General features: G+C 41.1%; 1 long non-coding RNA gene across 1 annotated transcript; it reads left to right on the top strand.

Annotated features, from left to right (window-relative positions):
- Window positions 1-2337: 2337 nt before the first annotated feature.
- LOC118478784 lies at window positions 2338-6838 on the top strand. Its single transcript, XR_004859279.1, has 2 exons — window positions 2338-4022; window positions 6236-6838. It is a non-coding gene; the product is annotated as an uncharacterized LOC118478784 (long non-coding RNA).
- Window positions 6839-7189: the final 351 nt, after the last annotated feature.

Here is a 7189-nt window from a genome sequence, read left to right as displayed (position 1 = left end):
GATTTTGTAGCGGTGAAACCTGATGGCGCTTAAATGACCAAAATTGTGTCGATAGTGCCGTAAAACATCTACCCAATCAATCAATCAAAAGCAGGCCGTAAATACCAAGAGGGTGCAGCAATCCTCCTTTGTCCTTTGTGCTTTGACGGAGAATCGAGGTCAGTGACGGGGTTCTCGTGGCCTAGAGGTTAAGATGTTAGCCTCTCATTCAAAGGTTATCATCATCATTGCCTTTGTCACCCTGCACCAGGGTATAGGCCAAGGACAAACACTTTCCACCTTTCTCTATCCTGGGCTAGCCTCTTGGCGTTATTCCATGTCTTCCCACTTTTCTGTACATCGATTTCTGTGATTCTTCTCCAGGTTCCACGAGGTCTTCCCCTTGATCTCTTACCTCCAATCCAAAACTTTCTTTGTTATGCAGCTGCTCATTCAAAGGTCTCGGGTTCGAATCCGGATAGCGACTGAAATATTTTCTTCTCTAAAATTGTCTCCTTCCACCTCCTTTCCTGCTCTCAAGCAATGTGCAGCTGCTGCTGTCGTCTGCTTTTGTCTCCTCTTTCTGCCGCCACCCCCTCATCTCCATTGCCCCTTCCTCTGGGCTCCTGATCTTTCTGCATTCTTTCTCCTGCTACCCCTTGACTCCTCCTTACTGCTGTCTTTCAGCCACATCTATGATCTTCAGGTAGGAAAGATCTACACCTAGCCTTCTCGGACAAGGGCGAAAAATCTCGGAGGTCCCGTGGGCAATTTGCGCCTTGGTGGTCTAAAATCGATAAGAGTCGGCTTCGGCCGCCAACCGGGCAAAATTCAAAACTTCCTACCAACTCAAAATAGTAGCTGCGTCCCGCGCGCATATATATGACCTTATGCAGTTGCGAGCGCCGTAAAACATTTACCCAAAAAAAAAGGGTCAGTGATGGGGCGGGATGCTCCGTGTAGTCATGAATTCACACAACACACGCAGTGGTTTTACTACGATATGCGCTGCGGGGTGACCAGTTGGCCCCATAAATCTGTCCTCGTGGTTTTATGCACCTCGCATAATTTAACAAACTTTGATCTTTTTTGCATAATTTCAGATTATTTTCCTTTATCATTCTTTGTTAAAATTAACAGAATCGCATAATTTCACATTTTTTGGCCTCAGTTTGCTTAATTTCAGAATTTTTCTCGCATAAAACGACAGGGACAGATAAATTCATGAAGATGCATTTTTAAATCTAGCCTCAATTGTTGTGGCAACATATGAATAGATCTGCATTAAGATAAATTGATACAAACTACTGTGCACAAGTTTAGGTTACATTGATTCATATAGTAGGCCAATAACTTCCAGGTGATGTTAATGCACTGAGCATTCCTTTCATCGAAATGGGGCCCAGCTAGTTTTAAATAATATGGGGACCATTAAATCATCAGATGGGAGATGTCACACAGAGTTTAAAAGCCGCATTTGTCAAGCAAAAGGAACCTTCCACAAAATGAAGCAGATACTCACAAGCATCAATCTGTCACTGGAAACGAGTAAGAGAGTACTGAACAATTACATCGAGCCAATCCTATTATACAGTGCGAAGCATGGACAATCAATAGACAGCTGGAAAGAACAACTGAGGCGACAGAGGTGTGGTTCATGAGACGCATGCTGCGTAGCCCATGGACATCTAGAAAAACAAACGAAGAAGTCTTGGTTGAAGCAAATTGCAGACGACAGCTTATGACGAATATACGAAAGCGACAGGCAAATTTCATTGGACACACAATGCGGAAAGAAGCATTGGAGAATATTGTAACAACAGGCAGGTTTGATGGAAAGAGAAGCAGAGGAAGATAGAGGGAAAAGATACTGGACAAGTTGACAACATGTCTGGGAGTAGCAAGAGCAACAAGCACCATTGCTGCAACACAAGACAGATAGACGTGGAGGTCCATGATCGCCCACACCAGTTGGCAAGGTTCCGGATGATGGTGATATTACACATTCGAACCTACACAAGACAACCACCGGTCACCAAGAAGAAGAGTATTTATCTTAGACAGGTTGTCCTTTGGGCAATGGGAAGTGGGAAGCAGTCGATTGTGCAGGTGATTGTTTTAAGCAAAAAATCGTTAGAGCAGGTTGGACTGTATATATATAATTTTGTGTGTGTGAAAATGGTGAAATGGTATCGGGTTAACGCCCCTATCAACACTTTTAGGTTATTTAATAGGCGGAATCTCCGAGTTTAAGATCCATCTCCGAAAGGACCGAGCCAAGCAGGAAATTCGTGTAAAGTGCCTTTCCCAAGGACACAACGTCGGACCGAGCTGAGGCTCGAACACAGAACCCGCAATCTCACGATTACAAGTCCGGAAGCCTAACCACTAGGCTACCCACGCCACTTTGTGTGTGTAAAATATATCTATGTGATCATATTATAGATGGTTTATTTCGTATCGAGATAATCTTGAGGTATGATAAAGTGTATAATAAACGGTCGTCAAGTTTCAAGGAGAATAAAGGTCCTTAGAAGAATAAGTGTATTATTCTATTATTATCATGGCTTGATGTGTGACAGCTAAGACTGCTCTTTATTTATATATTATTTCTCTCTCTCTCTCTCTCTCTCTCTCTCTCTCTCTCTCTCTCTCTCTCTCTTCTCTCTCCTTGTTCATTCTCTCTCTTTCTCTCTGTGCCCCTCCCCCTCTTTATGCTTTTGTTATTGCCCCATTCCTTATAATAAATATGGCATTCCCTCTCTACCCAGCAGACTTTCTCGCCTGAGCTGACCCACAACAATAAATACAGGACAAACTCTCTAAAGATAACGTACATTAACTTTACGATTATGATCGACTCGTATCTTACACCACTGTTTAAATGAAGAACCTAGTAAATGAAAAACTCGGTCAAATAAACGTTTTCGAATATCCGATACAAACTCTGCTGCGATGAAATAGAAATTAGGTTCGAATTTATAAAACTGACCTCCAAGTTATCCCGCTACACGCTAAACATCCGTACTTCTTAGAAGAAACCTCTGTGCCAAAGTCTATCAATCAATTTTTCGACAAAACGTACTTTGTTTTTCAATTCCAAAGGCAGCATTATGATGTTATACTGAGTTGTGCGTACTACAATGTTCTAAGACACGACGCATTTTATGACCCTCTTACCATGAAAGGTTATTTATTATTATACTGTGGGGAAGGCCTAAGTCCTTCTTCACCTGTTTGTGTTCTCAAAACAATATTATACAATCCCACTGGGTCTGTAGGGTAGCGGTTAGGAGTTTCGCTGTGGCACACAAGAGACTCGGGTTCGATTCCTCAGCGGGTAGAGTAGGTTATAAATGGAAATGTATTAAAATTTTGGTTTTTACACCTAGACATGTAGAAAAGTGAATATAACTAAAACTGGGAGTGTAACGACCGACATATCAAGGTACTAAAATATTTATGACAATATAAATTAAGACTGATTCAAACTTCTCAAGACTAAAAACTCTTAAATTGAGTTTAGGTTATACAAATGTGCTTTTAAAGAAGCACGTGTAGGTTGTGAGAGCAAACATGTGTTGTTTGTTACAACTAGGCATACAGAAAAAAGGAATAGATTCTAACTAAAGCTGAGAGTACAGCGACGACATATCTAGTTACTGAAATATTGACGGGGATAAAAAAAATACGGCTGATTTCAGCTTCTCAGGACACGTACAAACTTGGATAGAGTTCATTCAGTAACACAATGCTCGTGAATTTGGACACGTAGAATTTTAAAACACAAAAAATGCTTACAGAAAAATGAAAAGATTGAGTGTAACAACCGACATACAAAAATAATAAAAATGTTTCATAAAATAAGACATTGGAGACCATGGTTCTCTATTCATTTTTCTCTCGGGCGCTTTCCGAAAAATCTGCATTATCCTGCTCTTTCCTAGGTTTCTCTGGGTCTACGTCTTCGTCCTTTGCCTTCAATTTTGCCAGTGAGAGCTAGATGTTTAAAGTCTTGTTTCTATTCACGTGCCACAGAAACTGTAAGTTTGTAATTCTTTTCCTGATTGTTTTTACCAACGAGCGGCCCACTTGGGCTTCCTAAAGTACTAGATCTACCTCTTTCGATTTCTTTTCTTCCCAAATTTCCAGAATAGATTACTTTATTACGTTTCTAGAACGTTTATGAATGAGTAAGAAGTCTATTTGGTTTCTAGTTCTGTCGGATATAATATATATTTATTATCAATATAATTTTTTGGTTTGATTTGATCATAGTTTTACGGCGCTGACAACTGCATAGGGTTACACGAGCGGCCAATGATAATTGTATGTGTTACGAGGGGGTGGAATCAAGCAATCGGCAGTTTTGGGGCGTACGGAGTTATTGATATCATCTTAAAGTTTGTCCAGTTGTATAATATTGCTTTTGATTAAAACGTTCGCGTTTATCTTGAATAGAACTTGACATATTTACGATTGAAGGAGGTGGGAATGGCCTGGTGTCAGAGGAAAATTTAGCTCGAGAGTTTGGTGACTTCGTAAGCTGGAGAGTCCTTGGAAACTGTACATTTGCTTGCTTTGTGCCTTATTGAGCAACATGGTTTTTTTTTTCAAAAAGTTCACACACAGATTGCAAGGGGGGGGGGGGAGTTCATTGCAATAAAAAGTACTTAGCCAAGAAAAAAAAAAGAACAGAAAATGAAATCGATTAAAACTGCCAAAGAGGCGGAAAGAGGAATTATAATGTATCACTTTCATCTATTTCATTATTTCGACGAGCGTCTGATGTCCTCAACATGCTACACAATATTATGATGTAGAGGGTGTCATCCCGTATTTCTCTTTGTCTCTATTTATGTGTCCTTCTGCAAGGCTCGTAAATAGATCTACTTTTATATTTCAGTCCGTGTGACCAAGGTACTTGAGTCTTCTTTTATAGCTCTCAGAAAGCGTACCACGTAGTGTATCATCACGTTCTGTTTTGTTTTTGTTTTAGTAAGCATTTTACGGCACTTGCAACACATTAGGGTCAAATAGGTGGCTACGATTAGAGGCGTTGCCGGAGAGTAATAAAAACACAAGCAAGGAGGAAGAGAGGTAAGACCTGTAGATGTTAGACGTAAAAGAATTAGTAGACCACACCAGAGAACCCGTCAACTACTCGCTATCAAATTCTTTCAACACTCTTCTTTCAAATGTTTTTTTTTTTCCATTTGTCCATTTGATCCAACTAGATTTTCTGTAAAACGAAATAGGCATGTGAAATAACACCTGGAGCTCTGAACAAAGAAAGATACACGTTTTCTTGACGTCTGCGAGGAATTTTGGCCTGTGATTTATTAGTAGATATTATGAACCGCAGTTTCCGTGGACAGTTATTGTTTCTGATAGAAGATTTATTGAGGACGCTTTTTGTGCTTGCGTGTACTTGTGTGTGTGTATGTGTGTGTGTGTGTGTGTGTGTGTGTGTGTGTGTGTGTGTGTGTGTGTGTGTGCATGTGCGCGTGTGTGTGTGCGTTTTTGTGTGTTTGTGTGTATGTGTGTGTGTGTGTGTGTGTGTGTGTGTGTCTGTGCGCGCGCGCGTGCATGCGTGCGTGTGAATGTATGTATGTGCGTTTGTTTGAGTGTGTGTGTGTGTTTCTTTGTTTATTTGTGTGTAGGTGTGTGTGTATGTGTGTTTGTGTGTGGGTGTGTACGTGCGTGTATGTTTGTTTGTGTGTGTATGTGTGTGTGTGTGTGTGTGTGTGTGTGTGTGTGTGTGTGTGTGTGTGTGTGTGTGTGTGTGTGTGTGTGTTAGTTACCAAGGTTGGAGGAGGGGGAGGTTTGAGAGAAAGGGAAAACGGAGGAAGGGAGAGAAAGGGAAATAGGCAAAGAATTAATCAGAAGACAGGGGGCGGGTGAGAGAGAGAGAGAGAGAGAGAGAGAGAGAGAGAGAGAGAGAGAGAGAGAGAGAGAGAGAAAGAGAGAGAGAGAGAACAGACAGACAGACAGACAGTCAGACAGGCAGATAGGAAGACAGAGAGACAGGAAGACAAACAGACAGACCGATGGAATGAAGTGGGTGTGGTGTTTTTTCGGCAGTCAAATAATTTGTACAAAGACATGAGAAATTTAGCACCTGTTAGACACACTCTGGGTACTTCTTGGTTTTATTTTTGCCTTCGGGTAGTTTTTTTTAGGGGGGGTCTTGTTTTGTTTTTGTATATTCTTATTTTTCTTATTTAGAATGTTCTTATCACCCTCTGCCTCACAGCATAAAGACTGCCGGCCCGTACTGATATTCTTCATATCAGAGAAGCACCACGGAACAGGTAACCGTAGCATACTACATTGTGTTGAAAACACTTTCATTATGTATATCATGCGTTGTTTTATTCTCTTGCCAAAGAAAAGAATATTTGTTTATGTAGTCTTACTTGATGTCGTAATCCAGCTACTTTGCGTTGTTAGGATTCTAGTCATAATAACGTCCCAGAATAAAGATGGGTGGGTTAAGGGAAGGGGGATGCGGGAAGGAGGGGGAGGGGAGAGAGACAGAAGATAGTGTTAGGTCCGTTAGGTCCGTTGGTACCATGACAGGCTTTAGTCTCGAACTTGAGTTGGTTGGGGATTTCATCCGACCTTGGTTTGTGCTATAGGAAATGAACGTTGAATAAATATTACTATATAGTATAAACTATTTGAAAAAGTATTTATGAAGCGCGTATTATTATTATTTATGCTCTACAGCATTCTTTGTGAGCTTTACAACCCACACTGTGTTATTTCCCCCAGCAGACCCTAGAACAATCAGAAACATTCTCGGCCTCACGGGAAGCACTCAGCCTAAGCAGCCGATTAAACGCTCAAACAAAAGCAAACTGACAAGATCTTTCGCTGTCTATTGCTGGGTATTCATTCCCATTGGGATAAAGTGAGGACACTTTGTGTAGAGTGCCTTTCCCAAGGACTCAATGTCACGCCCTGGCATGGTTCGAACCTATGACCTTTTGGTTGCCAGCCCAACAGCCTGACCACTAGAACACGAATCATCCAAAGTCTTAAAGAAATTCACAGTGTGGAAAGAACGGATTTGTACTCCCCTTCAACGTCGGAGAGGAATACGGTCGAGCCTGCTGTAACGGCCACCTGTAGAAGACAATCACTTGTACAAACAGCCATTTCCCCAGTTCTTCCCTCACCTATTTTTTAACATCATATATATATA

Source organism: Aplysia californica, unplaced genomic scaffold, assembly GCF_000002075.1.
Source record: "Aplysia californica isolate F4 #8 unplaced genomic scaffold, AplCal3.0 scaffold00947, whole genome shotgun sequence".
NCBI lineage: Eukaryota > Metazoa > Mollusca > Gastropoda > Aplysiida > Aplysiidae > Aplysia > Aplysia californica.
The sequence above is the reverse complement of the archived record's forward strand: the minus strand, read 5'-3'. Positions and strand labels throughout refer to the sequence as shown.